General features: G+C 47.2%; 2 long non-coding RNA genes across 2 annotated transcripts in view; both read right to left on the bottom strand.

Annotated features, from left to right (window-relative positions):
* The window catches only part of LOC142767449 (uncharacterized), a 184735-nt gene that overhangs the window by 142799 nt on the left and 23583 nt on the right, over window positions 1-18353 (bottom strand). The gene's annotated exons all lie outside the window — the stretch shown is intronic.
* LOC119179875 (uncharacterized) lies at window positions 7776-12581 on the bottom strand. Its single transcript, XR_005110894.2, has 2 exons — window positions 12445-12581; window positions 7776-8062 (listed from the first exon to the last, which is right to left on the bottom strand). It is a non-coding gene; the product is annotated as an uncharacterized LOC119179875 (long non-coding RNA).

The raw sequence follows: 18353 nt of genomic DNA on the forward strand, positions 1-18353 counted from the left end.
CCGTGTACTCAGATTTTGGTGCACGTTAAAGAATCCCAGGTGGTCAAAATTTCCGGGGTCCTCCGCTACGGCGTCTCTCATAATCAAATGATGGTTTTGGGACGTTAAACCCCACAAATAAATCAATCAATCAATCAAGTCTACTCGGAAAAGAAGACACAAACCAAAGAGTTTATTTATTCATTTATTTATTTATTTAGTATATCTCAAAGGCGCCAGTCGGGGTATTACATGAGGGATGGGCATATTTAGCAACATACTAACGGTTCAATCACGGTCTTGAGTACATGTGCGTCGGAGTGGTGCATGGCGAAGGCAGGCAAGTTGTTCCAGTCTCGGGCGGTTGCAACAAAAAAGGAGCGAAGGTGGGCAGTAGTTTGTGCTGGCGGTGGATAAACGGCTCGGGGATGGTTTGTACGGCTGGATAATCGATGAGCAGGCAAGATGGCTGGAACGTTGAAAGGAGCGTGATAAAATTTGTGAAAAAGACAGAGCCGAGATATATGACGACGTGATTCTAGGTTGTTGAGGTGGCCACGAGTTTTAAGTTCGGAAACGCTGGAATGATAAGAGTACACGGAGTAGATGAACTGGGCTGCACGACTTTGTACAGATTCGAGAAGGTTAGATAGATTAGATTGATGAGGGTCCCAAACCGAGCATGCGTACTCCAATTTAGGGCGAACAAATGTGGTGTAAGCCAACAACTTCACTGATGAGGGAGCAAGTTTTAAATTCCTACGAAGTAAACCCAGCGCACGATTAGCGGAGGATGCTACGTTGTTAACGTGAGTGGACCTGGTGAGGTTGCTTGAGAATGTTACGCCGAGGTATTTATAGGATTCTGCTGTTAAGATTGTAGAGCCCGAAATGGTGTAAGTCGCTTGCTGATAATGTTGCCTACGGTGAAATGATATTAGCGATGTCTTATTTACATTTAATGACATTAGCCAGTCGTTAACCCAGTTAGTGGAATGAGGAAGTTAAGAGAGCCATAGCATTACGTCAGCAAGCTTCTAGAGAACACAGACATGCTAAGCAGCGGGGTGAACCGACAGATGATGTTGAAATAAAATGGGACATCTTTCGAAGCTGTAGAAGGAAAGCATTGATTCTGATCAATGAAAAGATTAGAACAAAAGAGGGCTCAGTGGCTGGCCAAAGTACACAAAAAGGTTAAAAAGGCAGCTGCGAAATTTCGGAACCATTTAATCTAACTCCCTACGAAATGAGACGAGCCTAGAGCAGAGGTTTAAAACTGCAGTTCAAGGTGCTAGGCTTGGACGGGGCAAAGCTATTTGATATATAGAAACAAGGGTGACAGAAAAATTTCAACGAAGTGCCTTATGCACCACAATAGACAAGGATAAATCAAGTGGCGCAATGGCTGCATTTTCAGAACGAGAGTGGGAAAGGGCTGAGAAGAGGGTTCCTAGTAGTACATAAACAGGCACAGATGGCATTCCAAATATGCTGATAAAGATTGGGTCCGAAGTCTTCGCGAACATGGAGAGAGGCAGCGAGCAAAATAATAATCGATGGTGGAGTCTCAGAAAGATAGAAAGTTACAGGATGAGCATGATCTATAAAGGAAAGGGGGACAAAGCTGACATGAACAACTACCATACTATAACAGGGAAAACAGTGATCTACAGGCTGGCGATGCAGGTTATGAAGGAAAGACAGCAGGCATAAATAGAGGATGAGGGGGTGCTGGGGCAACTACACAATGGGTTTCGGAAACACAGGACGTTGGAAGACAATCTGTTCTCACTGACGCAGTGCATCGAAATAGCAGAAAAGGAACACAGGCCCCTGTGGCTAGCATTTTTGGATATCAAGGGAGCGTACGATAGCGTGGTTGAAGACGACTTGTGGGGAATACTGGACGCACTAGATGTGAAAGATCGAGCCACTAATCTTTTAAAGGATATCTACATAGGTAACAATGTAGTTATAAAGTGGGAAAGACAGGTATCCAAGCCCGTAGAGGTACAACAGGGGCTTAAGCAGGGCTGTCCTCTGTCACCCTAGTTATTCATGATGAACCTACAAAGATTAGAGGCCAAATTAGAGGGAAGTGGTCTTGGCTTCGACCTCTCTTTCGTGAAACAAGGAAAATTTATTGAACAGGCTCTGCCAGCTTTGATGTACGCAGATGATATAGTGCTAATGGCCGACAACAAGGAAGATTTTCAGAGATTGATGGACATCTGCGCTAATGAGGGAGATAGGTGCGATTTCAGATTCAGTAAGAAAAAAATCAGCAGTCGTGATTTTTAATGATAATGAAGGTAGTGATCTTAGAATAGAGGAGGTCACGCTAGAGATAGCAGATAACTACAAATATCTGGGCGTATGGATAAGCAATGTGAATGAGTACCTAAGGGAACACAAAATATACGTGACGACTAAAGGTAAGAGGAATGCAGCAGTGATGAAAAACGGGGCACTCTGGAATTACAATAGGTGTGATGTCGTGAGAGCGATATGAAAAGTGGTCATGGTTCCTGGGCTGACGTTCAGCACTGCGTTCTTGTGCATTCTTGTGCATCAGAAGTTCAAGCAAGATTAGAAATTAAGCAACGTGGAATAGGTAAGGTTGCCTTAGGAGCTCACGGGAATACACGAAATCGGGGAGTACAAGGTGATATGGGATGGACATCATTTGAGGGCAGGGAAGCTATCAGCAAGATAGAATTTTCGAAGCGACTGAGAGAAATGGGGGAGGAGAGTTGGGCTAGGAAGGTATTCAGTTACTTGTACATGAAAAATGACGATACAAAATGGAGCAAACGCGCCAGAAAATTGACTGGTAAACACTTAGAAAACAGCAGGGGGCCAAACCAAAAAGAATTATCGGTTAAGAAAAAGGTGAACGAAGCTGAGACCGATATGTGGAGAATCAGCATGATTAAGGAGTGCGCACTAGAGATCTATCGAACTTTGAAGCACGCAATCGCCAAGGAAAAGATCTATGATAATAGTCGGGGTAGTTCTCTACTGTTTGAGGCCAGTACGGGAGTATTGCGAACCAAAACATATCGCGCCATATACGAAGGGGTAGACATGGTATGATGTGCGTGTGGGGAGGAAGAGGCAACTGCCAGACACTTGCTAATGTTCTCTAAAAGGCTTCACTTTATAGTTCAGGATGATGGCACAGAGTTTTAAGTGTAAATACACTTTATAAGCGACCCCAAACCATCCACCGCCGTCGGCGGCGTCCGCATTCTTCTCTCTATCTTTAAAAGAAAGAGGACTTGGCGGGCCGTAGCGCGACGCTCTACCGAATAAGCCACGGACGCGACGCTGATATCGGTGTCAGTAACGCGCCTTATACCCCCTCCCCCTTCGCTCGCTCCTCCGCTCTCCTCGCTCGCTGCAGCTGCGCGCGCACCCCTCTCTCTCGCGCGCCCGCCTTCTCTCTCAGTCTCCCGTCGAGAGCGGGTCGTGAGGGGGAGTAAAGTTAAAATCCGTTGGCATTCGCCAGTGAGTTAACGTAAACTCCCCCGTGTGATCAAATTGCGATTCCCAGGAACCATTACACCATAAAGGCACCATAGTGTGATTAATAAATATAATAGTGCGAATTAATAAATACCCCTCATAGCATCACCCCGTGTATTCGCACTTAACCATGTTCACCCTCGGGGAAATGCTTGGGAGTTTTTTTCAAAGCACCGGGGTTTATGAAGAGGGAGGGCAAAATAGAATTTAAGCGGGTAGAATTAACTAGAAGGAGGTTATCTGATTGGTGGCTAAAGTCAAGGCACGAGGGAAAATTAAACCCTTAGCTGTAAAGTACGAGTCATCAACCTCACTATTTACAAGCAAAAAAAGAAAATCTAGTTTTTGGTTCACTAAGTATTGCGGCTTGGTGGCGTTAGCCACCACCCGATCTAAAGGGTACAGCCATATCAGCCCATCCAACCATCCATCCATTGAACGGTGCGGGAATGTAAAGGCGCTGCCCGAAGCGGCCGGAATGGGAGCACTGCTGGGGCTGGGGCTGGTGGGGTCGAACAGGGTGCCTTTGCTTGTACAGCAATATATTCGGGGGGACGGTGTTCCCCGCAAGGGTGAGGGTGAGGTAGTTGCCTCTATGGACACCAGACACTAGTGGCACAGGCAACGCAATGTTGTCTGCAAGGTCCTCAAAGGGAATCGTTGGGTTCACTCCGAAAACCACGCCGACGCAAAAGTTCAGGTTGAGTTCTTTGGCCCGCACTTTGGTGTCGCAAGTCGTCCCGACCTGAAGTAGGGCGGTCAGATTGGCAGTAGGGTGAGTACCAACCGCAACAAGGTTTTGCCGGAAATTCACTCGGACTCGCGAGGTGGCTGGGAACCCCGAGAAAAAGGCGGCAATTGCATCCCTCGACGCAGCCAGGAAGTTTGCCTTCTTCCCGATCGGCCGAAAAAATGATGGTGGCCCCACAGTCCGAAAGAGGAGGGTCGCCAGTGAAGTGGGGACCATCGGAACGCGGTGACGTGCTTGATGGCACAGACTGCGCACTGGGGGCGGGTGACGATTGCTCTGCAACCACGGTGTTGGAGAGGCGAGAGGAGGGGTTGTTGCTGGGACAATATCCCGTGCAGGAAGCCATGCCCGTGGAAAAGAGGAAGCACCAGTTTTCACTTTCGCTTCACTCGAAACCAGCGAGAGGATGACAGTGTAATGGCTGCTGTCCTCTTGAGCTGCGTTTTTTTTTGGAACGTGCAGGCTTGCATTGTGCCTCTTGCTGCTGAGTTGGCATCGTTGTTGATGCCGAAAAGGTCGTGAAAGCATCCTCACGGCCCCCTTAGTTGCCTTCAAAAGGCGCCATTTGTAGACCTTACAGGGCTGCACACGAAAAGCGCGGAGCGATGAACAGGGTAAAATTGAGAGCACAGAAAGACGCGTCCTACTTCGGCGAAATCTCGCGCGAATCTCCTTCTTCCCCCTCTGTCTCCTCTATAGGCACAGAGTTTCCTGGCACTGTCTGCGGGAAATACAACTCATGATGCTTCAGCGAGCATGAAAAATATGAGTAGTACACGAATTTGCCTAGTCTTCGTACTTTACGTTCCTTTTGGCATCGCATGGCTTGAAGCTGTTTTGTCACAAAACAACAATCGGCAAATGTTCAGCAGCTGAGCTTCAGCACCTTAATATTTTGGACTTACCATTTTGAATCAGGTCACGGAGTTCGAAAAGATTCATTCTTTCCTTCAAATCAAAGCCGAAACACAGCAAGAAACAAAGCCATGAGTGCCATTCCCCCCCTGCAAGTTCGAAAACTTGGCAAATCTCTATACTACCCGTCATTTCCATGGTCGCTTAACGACCGCAGCACTTGAGTAGCTTCTAAATAATTTTATCAAACTCTTTGCCTCCAGGTGTGCCTTCAGGCGGCATTCACACTGCCATGCGCATGTCCGTCCTCTCCCCTCTCTCTTCTCTCCTCTTCATTGCTCCCCCTCTCACGCCTTGCAACGCCTACACAGGCAGCGTCTGCTAACGAGTTTCTTGATTGAAAGAAAACAGACTGCTCACACTGCACAACCGCCAACTTGCCATTCCGCACATATAGGTAGATCTTGACCTCCAAGGTGTGAGGAGGTTTATTAGCCGTTAAAGACAGCGACGAGACAGCGTCAAGAACCGTCCAGCGATCGGCCCAGCAACCAACCGAAGCACGAGCCGAGAGAGCCAGGCGTTGGCGATGCTGCTCGCTGCAGGCACATCTTCTTCTTCACAATCGCCCCCGCTGAAAAAGGAGCCATCCTGGCGACTTAAGAAGTTTCAGGCAAAGGCTCATGGTATGGTTTCAGTCGGGAAACATGGACGATGTCACGTGCACGCCGGCGCATGTCGTCCGATCGGGAAACTGGTTCAATTAGGAAATTAACCGGAGAGGTTTTCTCCAAAACGGTGTAAGGCCCCTCGTACCGCGGGACAAGTTTCGACTAGAGTCCCGGTGTTTGGTATGGGATGGCAAGCCACACAAGAGACCCTGGGGCATAGTTGGGATCCGGAAGAGAGGTGCTACAAGTTTCTTTCTGGCGTTGTTGTTCTTCCGAGGTGAACGCACGGGCGAGCTGGCGGCACTCTTCGGCTTGTCTAGCAGCATCGGAGATAGGTGGACACTCGGAAGCATCAAGACGGTAAGGAAGTAGGGTATCAATTGTATGGGAAGGCTCACGTCCGTAAAGAAGAAAGAAAGGTGAGAATCCCGTGGTGGATTGTATTGCGGTGTTATATGCGAACGTGACGTATGGGAGAACACGGTCCCAGTTGCTGTGATCAGATGCCACGTACATTGAGAGCATATCACCTAGCGTGCGGTTGAACCGTTCCGTTAGTCCGTTAGTCTGCGGGTGGTATGCTGTCGTTTTCCGATGAGTGACGTGGCATTCCGAAAGCAGAGTTTTCACGACCTCGGAAAGAAAAGCGCGGCCTCTGTCACTAAGGAGCTCTCGAGGTGCACCATGTCGAAGGATAAAGCGTTGCAAAATGAAAGAGGCGACATCCTGAGCTGTAGCGCTCGGCAAAGTGGCTGTTTCGGCGTAGCGTGTCAGGTGGTCGACCGCCACTATAATCCACCGATTACCATCTGGTGTCAAAGGAAGGGGACCGTAGAGGTCAACGCCGACGCGATCAAATGGCTTGGCAGGGCATGGAAGTGGCTGCAATGCGCCAGTCGCACGTGGCAGTGTTGATTTACGTCGCTGGCAGTCAGGACAGCACTGCACGAATTTACGTACAAAATTGTACATGCCACGCCAGTAATAGCGATGGCGAAGGCGTTCATATGTTTTGAACACTCCGGCGTGGCCACATTGCGGATCGTCGTGAAGGGAGGCGCATACTTGCGATCGTAAAGTGCGTGGAATGACCAGCAACCACCGGCGGCCATCGGGAGCGTAGTTGCGTCGATGAAGAAGTTGATCGCGGATGGCGAAATGGAGAGCTTGACGTCGGAGGGATCGAGATACTGGAAGGTTGGGCGTGCCAGATAAATATTCGATAAGAGAGGCGATCCACGGGTCACGACGCTGTTCGGTGGCAATTGATTCAAGATTTAACGATGACAAGTACTGGAGGCACGTGTTTCCGCACGTCGGATCTGGTGGCAAAGGTGAGCGGGACAGGGCATCAGCGTCAGAGTGTTTGCGTCCGCAGCGGTATACGACGCGAATGTCGTACTCCTGGATGCGGAGTGCCCATCGCGCAAGGCGGCCAGAAGGGTCTTTCACATCTTCTTCTTCACAAAGGTAATGCTGGTAAGGACATTTTTCGTGTGCGTTGGTGAACAACAAAAATGGCTGCGTACGCATTTAACAAAAGTGGGCTGCAGGTCTATTTGTCACATAGAAGTCCCTCATTGGCAATTAGCAGTAATTAGCATGTTCCAGTATAGAAAACACCGGTCTATCACTGCGTGCTTTGCGCCTCCCCAGGTTTCTCTAATGCGCAACGCCGCGATGTGCGCCAGCGGCAACTGTGCCACCTTTGTAAGCATTGGAGCCCACTGGTTCGCATCTACACATAGTTCTCTTCAGTGGGACATAGAGTAGTTTTTTATTAAACTGTATTAAATGCAAGCGTCTTGCGGCGTCACTCATAGTCACATGGTGGTTTTGGACGTTATTTCGCACAAATCAAATCAAGCGTCCTGCTTCCTACACAATGTATGCACGTTTCATCGAGGCTGCTGCCTCGACTCTTCAGCTCGACTGCAAAGCCACACTTATATATGTAGATTTTCAAACAAATATACAGAACGATGGTGTATTAGGGCAGATTTATCCACTTTAATTAACAAAGAAGGAAATAATTTTCTCCTCAATGAGACAAGTGCTTTCTGTTCGTGCAGTGGTCGCTATTCAAGGGAAATATCTTTGGAGAACCATCTTGAATGCATTATGTTCTTGATGAACAAGAATGTACGAGCTCAAAGGCAACTGAAGGGACTGACGATCCACTTATGTTAGTTTACTTTAGCGTAGTCACAACTACGATTATATCCAGGAGTGCCTCCGAGTCTTCCGCGTCCTCTTCCGCTATATGGAGCGCATCCTGTAATCCAAATAGTTGAAATCATTATGATAATTGAGTACTATACAGACAATTAGCGGGAATAATAACTACATTTAAAATGGCGTTCTTTCTGCTTGGAAGCATATTTAACCACGAAAGACTTCTATGCTAGGGCCCATGAAGACTTCAGTGACGTATCTTCGTCACGGAAACTGCGTAAAAAATTTTGTCAGATGTCAGACCAGTGAAAGTTCCGGCAAAGGCTATCGAACCTATAAACTCTCGGTCCTCAACAGCCCATGCCGAGCACGCTATTCACGTAACTGCACCGAAACAGTAGTGAATAACTTCTTTAAAAACGCGAGTTTTATATCTGCCTCTTTAATCACAGCGCTCTTATCCAGTGGGTGGTGTCGCCCTCTTGGAGCAGTGAAGTAGTTAATTATTACTGTGCCTTCCGTGATTAGCAAGTGCAACGCGTGTCGCGACACGTTCGTCGCAGCCCACGCGTTTTGAGCAGAAGTGCGATTTCGTCAACGCTTTAACGCACCGTGAGGTGACGACCTGAGTTCAAGTGTCGGCCTTGCTCATAGCGTACATCCAATCCAAAAATGTAACTGCGAGACTGGCCTTCCTCAAGTGCCTGTAATTCCATGTTCATCACTTAAGCTTGCCTCCAAAAAAACTCGCTGTTGGCCTACAGGGGACACGACGCACTTATTTGGTGAGAAACACATCTTTGACTGATGTGTGTAACGCCATACGTACGTGCCTCCATACGAACGAGCCGCAACGCGTTTTGCTCGTCGCGGGTGTAAGAGCGCTGCCAAATAGGTCTTGCCGCAGCTGCGCGTTGACATCACGCTCCCCTCGCGCGTTTTCCTCGCAGGTGCGCGCTGACGTTACTCTCTTCCTCTAACATAGCACGCTCACTGCAGCGACCACACCTGCCTGCTCCTCCGCCCTCTAATAACACACTTCTCTGTCGCTTCACCTCCACCGCCCGCGAATATTGATGTCCTTCTTGACGTAGGAGGAGATTGTGCAAAATGAAAGTGGCTTTGTCTTTGGCTGTAGATGAAGGGAAGCATGAAACTTCGGTGTACCGCGTGAGCTGGTCGATGTCAACTACGATTCAATGATTACCGTCTACAGGGCTTGGAAGGGAACCGTAGATGTCAATGATGACGCAGTCGAACAGTCGGGTGGGGCACGGCAAAAGTAATAAGCGGCCGTTCGCGCCATGAGGGGGAGTCTTTCGTTTCTCGCATGTAGATCAAGCCCGATAGCAGTGTCGAACAAAACGGTAAATACCACGCCAGTAGCATCGGACGTATGTGTGAGAGTCTTTAGAGAAACATGCGTGAACACAATGCGGGTCATCATGAAACGTTGAAAAATTTTGGATCGCAGGTGACGTGGAATGACGAGTAGCCACTGACGTCCAGCAGTTGTGCAGTTGCACCGGTACAACACGTCGTCGTGAGTGGGGAAGTTCTCGACTTGCGGACGTAATGTGCGAGCAGGGGGAGAAAGGGTGTGACCAGTCTGGAACTCCAGTATAAAAACAAACCAAGGGTTCTTGCACTGCTTGGATGGTCATGTCGGCGATGGTGATGACAGTGGTGTCATAAATTAGAATTGCGCAGTAGTCAGGGTCAGAAGACAGGGGTGAATGGGATATGGCCTATAATCCGCATGTTTTTGTCCGAAGCGATGCACCACGTGTATATCGTTCTCTTGTAGGCGTAACGTTCACTGGGCGAGGCTACGACTTAGATCCTTTAGTGACGACAACCAGCAAACGGCTTAGTAGTCAGTCACGACGTCAAAAGGGCACCCGTACACGTTAGGCTAATATTTGTCGCCCAAATAATAGTCAAGCGTTCCTTCTGAGTGTTGGAATAGCTGCTTTCGGCTTTGCTAAGCGTTCGGCTTGCAAAGACAATGGCGTACTCTTGGAAGCGGTCTTTCCGCTGCTAAAAAAATGCGCTGATCTTGACATCGCTAGTGTCTTTGTGGATTTATGTGGGTGCAGATGGGTCATAGAGCCACATATTAGGCGGCAATTTGATGAGGGGGTGCAGTTTGTTGAAAGCATCGTCACAAGTGAAAGACCATGTCGAAAGATCACTAAAGAAGGGGAGGAGCTTCATTAAAGGGGTGATGATCATCGCAAAATGGCGGGCGAAGCGCTGGAAATAAGAACAGAGGCCAATGCAGCTTTAGAGCTAGTTCAAGGTAGTTGGTTTGAAAAACTGCAATGGCTATATGTCTGGCAGGATTAGATAGATTGCTGTGCTTCCAAATTCCGTGGCCAAGAATGGTGACCGCACGAGCGGCGAAGTGGCACTTCTTCAGATTTCGTTGCAGCCCCGCTACGCAGAGAAATGTGAGGATATGCTCGAGGTCGGTTAAATGTGTTGAAAATCTGTTGAAAGGATGACTCTGACATTGAAATACCAAAAACAAATATTCTCATCAAGGCCTCGAAAGACCGTGTTATTCGTTCGGTCGAACGTCGCTGGCGGGTGCCTGAGGCCCAAGGGCTTGACTGTTAACTCGTACAGCACATCGGACATGAAGAAAGCTGTTTTTCTTGTGATCGGCATCCACCATAGGTATTTGCCAGTATCAAGAGCACTCGTTTAAGAAAGAGAAGAATTCCGCTTCCTTCAAGCAGTCTAAGGCATCGTCGATGCGCGGCAGTGAATCGACATCCCTGCGAGTGATACGGTTGACACGACTGTATTCTACGGAGAACCTTATAGATTCGTCCTTTTTCTTCAACAGCACAACAAGAGAGGTCCAGGTTTACTGAACCAGATTTTACTGAACCACCCGAATCCCTTGATGCTTCGCGTCACACACAAGACCCAAACGGTTTCGAACATGTGACGAAATTTACGCGTGACGAGCTGGTGAATCTTCACAATACCAGCCTACACCTTGACGTTCCCAAGCAGGGTCATTCGACAGACATTCTCAGCCTAATCACTTTGCAAAAAGAAAAACATACGCCATCAGAACCACCTCAAGCCATGTCTGTTGTGCTCTCATCGTCAAGTGATAACACACATGTGAGTCAAAGCACTGCAGGAATTTCGAATCCACCAACACCGGCGCATTGTCAACTGACAGAAGCATTTGCAATAAATGATGACTCACAACCATCTTGGAAGCTTTTTCTTCAGCCTGTCACGCTGCTTTCATCGCAAGACAAGCCCAGCAGTACAGTATCGACTACCGACAATCTACTGATCACATCACCATGTAAAGAAAAGCAGACTCGTGTTCCTGAAAGGTCCCCATCTAACCAACTTTCACAACAAAACGAGCAATTTCAACAACGGCAACTCCACGAACTCCAGGAACTACAACGGCTACTCGAACAAGAACAACGATCAAGTGAAACCTCCTCACGAGTACACTTGTGGCTTAAAGGTCATCAGAGACAACATCAATTAAAGAAGCAAACACAAAGCCAATGCATAAGCCATCTTCGCAAAAAAGCAAGGTCGAAAAGATTTTCTGTACCAGTTCTCTAGGCCATGTCTGCGATCCAAAAAAACTGAGAAAACGCCACAGAAAGTTACGAAAAGGACATGAAGCTACCACGTATACAACGGAGAAAAAAAGACATCGCCCCATCATCCTTGGTTCTCACGCACGCCGACTAGAAGCAAAGCGTCTGTTGCCACGACGGCGCTGGATCCGATGCCAAAGACATTCGTAAATCCAATGCTACACAGTTTTCAAGCCTTGTTCGTTCTCCAGAAGAGCTCAAGTCATGTCATCATCAGTGCAGATGTGCAGGGCGGGTTTATGCTATCCCGGGCGCAACAGTCAGCCTCGTCCACCAAAGCTATCCTAGATATGACCGGACTGCTGCCCTCTACTGCGAAGCTTATGTGCGAGTTAAGAAACGTACTTTTGAAATCGAACTACTGCGCAATTTGACATTCTTCACTGGATACTTTTTGTTGTTTTGTTGATTGTAACGCGCGCATTCTTTCAGGGGGAGGGGAAATCCTGTGACGTAGGAAGGCAGTGACTTGTTGTAGAAGCCGAGAAGGAAGAAGTGAGAATGGAATAAACATAAGGTATGAGCGAGGCCCCGTCTGCCATTCATAATACATAATAGCGATATTATATATATATATATATATATATATATATATATATATATATATATATATATATATATATATATATATATATATATAGAGAGAGAGAGAGAGAGAGAGCACATTAAGGCCGTCGTTCTCGCCAAAGGTAGTCGACCACTTGAACTACGTCCTCAAAAACAAAAATGTATAAGATTTAGTCTCATTGACTCAAATTGGTGGTGATGGACCTCTCTCACAATCACTGTGACGTAAAACAAGTATGGAAGCAGCAGAAGCAGTGATGACCTTTACCTGCAAGGACAAAAGAGCTACAATCCTTTTGTATTATGACCAGAATTACAAATGCAGTCAGTAAGACCAATACGCTGGAGCTCAAAACCATTCTCATCTTTAGAGTGACGCGCAGGGCGTTTCATGTTCAGTCATGGAAGGAGGGACCTTTTTATGTCGAATTCAGGGCGGAAAGCAGAGACAATAAAGCCAAGCACACTTCCTTGTTCTTTCTTTTTTTCGTTCTGGCTTCATACAGTGACTTTTGGAAGTAACACAATTGGTTTTTAAAGACGAAAATTTGGTTTGTGAACATACTAAGGCACACCGATGATCATACTTGTCTAGCAGCCTACGTCCCTGCACCTTCCTTATGGCCTTGTTCACTTTGTTCAAAGACAGATTGGCCGAAGGACGTATGAGTGTACAAAGAATATGAGTGACAAGTTATGATAAGAATAAGGTGATATACCTGGTGCGTACCTTTTCATCCAAATATCGTCAGCACATGTTCAGTTATCTCCGTGAATAACCTGTGCGCATACACTCACGTCATGGTCCGCTGCATGTTGGTATGCTCCACAAGTCATTCATGCAAGACAGTGAAACTAAGCATTGCAAAGTTGATTAGAAACGACGTCACATCCGTGTGAGTTGTTAGTTTTTGCTTGTCATGTGTAAATCTGCCCGTTCTTTCGGGGCATTATTATTTGTGTGTCAGAGGCTCATTGCAACCTTCGGGCTGCTGGAAGTCCATCGTGTGACATGGCAGTTGCTCGCTATCGCCTTCATTGCTTCGTTCTAGTTGGGAAATTGGCTTGTTTACCACAAAAGCGTTTTCTGACAGGGTTCATCACGGCTCCGCTGGCTCACTGGCGTGACGAATATGACATATCGAAACGTAATGGAAGAAATTGAAAAGAAAAAAAATGGCAGCATATCTACGGAGTGAGTGATGGAGAGTGGGGCGAAGTATTCGTTCGTCCATTCGTTCTTGATTCCGTCCGTCCATGCGTCCGTCTGTGTGACCGTCCATGCGTTGATCCACCCGTCCGTGCGTGCGTCTGTTCATGCGTCCGTCCCTGCGTTCGTCCATGCATCCACCCCTGCGTCCGTACACGCGTCCATTAATGCATCTGTCTGTCTCCGTTCGTCCACCTATTCAACACTGCAAGTATCACCATCTCGCATCTTTTCATCATATATTCACCATATAGAAGCACCGCCATCCAGCGGATATTCTAAGGACCAAACGAAAGGTGGCACACGCACACCTTCTTATGGCTTGCGCGTCGGGTCTACTTGCCACCTTTAACCACCTCGAGTTCTTGGTATATACTAGTTCACTGTATTCATGACACTGCGGCCCAACGCTCACTAAACCTTTCTAAAACCAAGGAGGCTACACCCAGCGAGTATAACGTAGCAACCTTTTCCTGTCAGATAGTGCTCAATGTACATGCCAATGGCTGCTAATGGGAAATGAGAGACACGACAATTCGGCTTTTACTTTTTTACGGCTTGCGCTTCGTATCTACTTCCCACCTTTAACCACCTCGAGTTCATGGTATATACTAGTTCATTGTATTGATGGCACTGCGGCTCAACGGTCGCTAAACCTTTCTAAAACAAAGGAGGTTACGCCCAGCAAGTGTAACGTAGCAACCTTTTCCTGTCAGAGAGTGCTCGATGTACATGCCAATGGCAGCTAATGGGAAATGAGAGACAGGAGTATTCTGCTTTTACTTTCTTACGGCTTGCGCTTCGTATCTACATCCCACCTTCAACCACCTCGAGTTCATGGTATATACTAGTTCACTGTATTCATGGAGCTGCGGCTCAACGCTCGCTAAAGCTTTTTAAAACTAAGGAGGTTGCACCCAGCGAGTATAATGCAGCAACTTTTTCTTGTCAGATAGTGCTCAATGTACATGCCAATGGTTGCTAATAGGGAATGAGAGACAGGAGCATTCGGCTTTTAGTTAACGTGCACGCCAGAAATTTTTTATTGTTCAACAAAGCACAGGAGAAATCTCCCACCAGCACCACCTTGCAGGTCAAAATGTAACACTGGTTACATACTATGACTACGACTACGACTATGAGGGACGAACAGGTGCCGCTATAAGGAGCTTCGCCCCTAAAGAAATGAGAAAAAGGGTGTTTTAGCTGGGTATCCAACCAGCGACCACTCACTCATCAACGTGCCACGCAAACAACTAGAACGCAACGCGCACGTTGCTCAGCTTGTTCATAGCCCCGCCGCGGTGGTCTAGTGACTAAGGTACTCTGCTGCTGACCCGCAGGTCACGGGTTCGAATCCCAGCTGTGGCGGCTGCAATTCCGATGGACGCGGAAATGTTGTAGGCCTGTGTGCTCAGATTTGGGAGCAGGTTAAAGAACCCCAGGTGGTCGAAATTTCCGGGTCCCTCCACTATGGCTTCTCTCATAATCATATGGTGGTTTTGGGACGTTAAATCCACATATCAATCAATCAATCAATCATTAGCTTGTTAATAAAAAGACTGCTTATATACACCATGTACCATTAGTGGTCGTCAGAGCTCTGCAACTGCAGCTCGTTCTTGTCTTTAGTCGCGAGATGGCGCGAGTATGACGTGTTGGGCACGCACGCTATAAAGGTCGAAGCCCCGCACCACCCTCGGAATTGCAATTGATGCGCGCCTCGATAGAGCGTCATCAGTCCGTACAGATATTCTCAGGCGTGGTCGCTCACTCGCGTGCACGTGTTATTACTGCGATTCTGGTGCTTCTTATCTCTTGTGCTTCCACCGAAAGTTTGCTTTAAAATTACAGTGGGGAAAGAGAGCAACAAGTTCACTTAACTCGCTGCCGTTGCTGCGTTAGCGAAGTCAACGCGCTGCTAACATACGGAGAAGAATTGTGATAGTTCGCGCTTGTACAGGTGTATACTTGTGAGTTGGTTTCTTGTGTCTTTATTTCTGTTTGATCAGCGGGATTTAAGTGCAGATCTGTGACAGTTTTTCGTCCGCAATCGTCATGTGTGTGCTCATTTCATGCGCACTTGGCGTTCCGAGCTGCTTGGCGCTCGAGCTGCTTGGCGTTCTTTAAATGTCATTGCAGTTTGTTGCTGTAGCATTCCTTCCTTCACCCTTGTTGCAAAACAACGCACAATGAACGCTCAATTACCCCAGTCAAGACGCGTTTCACTTTCGTGTTATAGCAGTTTCTAAACAGACGGATCAGTCACGTAATGTTTTTCACCTCGGTGGCAAACACGTCGTTTAACACGGAGAAAGATTAGGAGAAATCTTGGATTAAGAAACCAAGAAAATTATTCTACTCAACTGCACGTGGTGACAACGGTTAGGGACCAAGACACCTGCTTCTATCGGGCTGCCTATGCGCGCCCCGTGGTCCAGACCTCCTTGTTAGGATCGGAGCTGAGAAGTATAGTCTCGCACTGCTTCGTCAAGGTGATGAATGCCCTTCGAACTATGATAGGCACGTAAACTTTGAGAGCCCCAAGATATGTGAAATACGTCGGCCCTGGGAGCTTTGTACAGCTTGCACTGAGGTGTAAATGTAGTGGTAAAGATGTCAAAGAACAGAATCACGGCCGTTGGCTTCAATGTCGACTATAGCAGTTACTTTGTGGTGATCACTAACCACGTAAAGGTAAGTGTTACGTCGTCCTGCGTTACCGTTAGGTCTGGTTGCTGCAGCACCTGCACCGCTTTCACGGATGCTGCTACGTTGTTTTGTCACGTTTTTTGGAGGTGGAAAAATGCTCTTGCGAAAGCACTCTCTGGTTGGTGCCGAGCTGCTACCTGATGGTCTACAAATAGGCGTCTTCATCGATCACAAACTTTTTAAAAATTTTATACCGCAGTTGCATTGGTCACATTCCTAAGCTTTCGTATTAACAGCTCACGCATCGGCCTCGAACAGGACTGATATAATGCTTGCGCTTCCGTGAGGCGTTGTGGCCTGACCACAGAAAAGCGGAACATCTTCTGCACATCGACTGAGCTTCTGTAGCGTACTCTGAGATCCCAAGTAGTTACTCACCTGACTGCGGGCGGGGGGTGTTCACAGATAAGACACGCAGTTTAATCTCATTGTACTGAGATCGGTAGTACGCGGGATCGGATTTTACACTGTGGTTGCATGATGGGTGGTGCACTCTAAGGAGTGAAAGAGGAAAAGGAGTATCAAGGTTGCTCCGTTAGAGGAGTAACTAACTTGCCACACTCATTGCACCATTTTGGGAGTAACTGCAAAGGAGTAACCATGCTCTCGTGGTCACCCCTTAAAGGAGTAACCCTCAGCAAAACACAGATCATTTTTTTGGTTGGCTTCACCAGCCTTTCAGAGTGTGTATTGATATTTGGTTAGATGTACAATAGATTTGTAAGCATCACATTCAGAAATACATGTAAGAAAATTTGTAGCAAATACTCGGAATTCGAACTCATGACCACTCTGTCAGCATGCGCGTACACTAACGACTACACCACACCACGCTGCGGCACCGTCTGAAAGGAAACAGGTGAGTGTAGACACTGATGGGTCGTTTCACACGGCGCGAACATTTCTGCGGTTATTCTGAAAAACGGGTGCTTTACTCCACAAGGAGGAAAGGGCCCCTCCTGGCCGTGCCATGTGCAATCTTTTGTGCGCATTCTGTCTTCAGGAGGAACAAAGAGCCTTTTTCGGGGTAACCATGCAGTTCCTGCACAAAATGTTTTAGAATGTGGTCAGTTGTGCGCTGCACGTTGGTGTTTGTGAGTGCGTATCTCTATTCGATTGGTAGGTGCGAATCCAGATGTTAAATTCAGGCCATTTCATAAACCTCCAGGTAAAAAAACACGTGGCATAGTTTGTCGTGAGAGTTTAGATGCGAAATGTTGAGGTTATTTTGAAGGTTTCGGGTAATGTTTCCGAGTTCGCACTCACAAATATGTAAAAGGTCGACGGCTTTCTGGGTGGGTACATCGCTGCAGGATTCACTGTGGCCGTTATTGTGGTTGTTGTCTTCGTAGCCATGACCTTTCACTTGTCCGAGGAGGAGAGGGGTACAGTCGTCTTACACTGCAGCTGGCTCGAATGTCCCTGATGATGTTCTTGACGCCTTCGAAAATTGGACTGGGTTTCTGGCTTGGCGGGGCATCAGGAACATAAGCGGACAACACCTCAACGAGTTTTCACGTTGTTCTCACTTTAAACAAAGCTACAAAAAGACTGGGGAATCTCTAAAAATTTGATAAGACCAATGCTTGGAGTAGTTGGTGATTTGGAAACAACATATTAACGTAAAGAAAGAAAACGAGTGGTTACAGCGTAACTACAGCCGGCAGAAACATGGACAGGAAAAATCACAACAAAAAGCTGGTGGCCACAGTGCCCCCTGCAGCGCCCTTTCCTGTCCATGTTTCTTCCTACCGTAGTTACGCCGTATCTAGTCGTTTTCTGGCGCTTTGCAAATAACTTGATTCTGAAGGATTGCTGCTTGAAACTTCAGCCAGAAAAAAAAGAGCCACCATAGAATACATTTACGCATATGAATTACGCGGGCTGATTGTGGGGAGAACACCGAGTGTCCAGCCGTCGTGCAATTTGTGGGACTGTATGGCGTGTTGGCATTAGCACACGTCCTTACGAAGATTCCAGTATAGTTACTGGTGGCTGCGTAAATGCTCGAACAAACTAGACTATTCACGTACTGCGCGCAATCTTAACAGTGGTACTTCTGAGTCATTGCGTAGCGGTGAGCGCCGAGCATTACTAACACACTTTGCTGGTGAAATTCGCATGCATCAAAACAAAGTACGTGTGACATTTTCAGCATATGTGTAGTACAAATATTATTTATTGTGTTTTGTTTTCTTTTCTTTTTACTACCACAAACTACACCATGAAACTTGTATGAACAATTCGTTGATACA

Source organism: Rhipicephalus microplus, chromosome 7 (genome assembly GCF_043290135.1).
Source record: "Rhipicephalus microplus isolate Deutch F79 chromosome 7, USDA_Rmic, whole genome shotgun sequence".
Taxonomy (NCBI): Eukaryota; Metazoa; Arthropoda; class Arachnida; order Ixodida; family Ixodidae; genus Rhipicephalus; species Rhipicephalus microplus.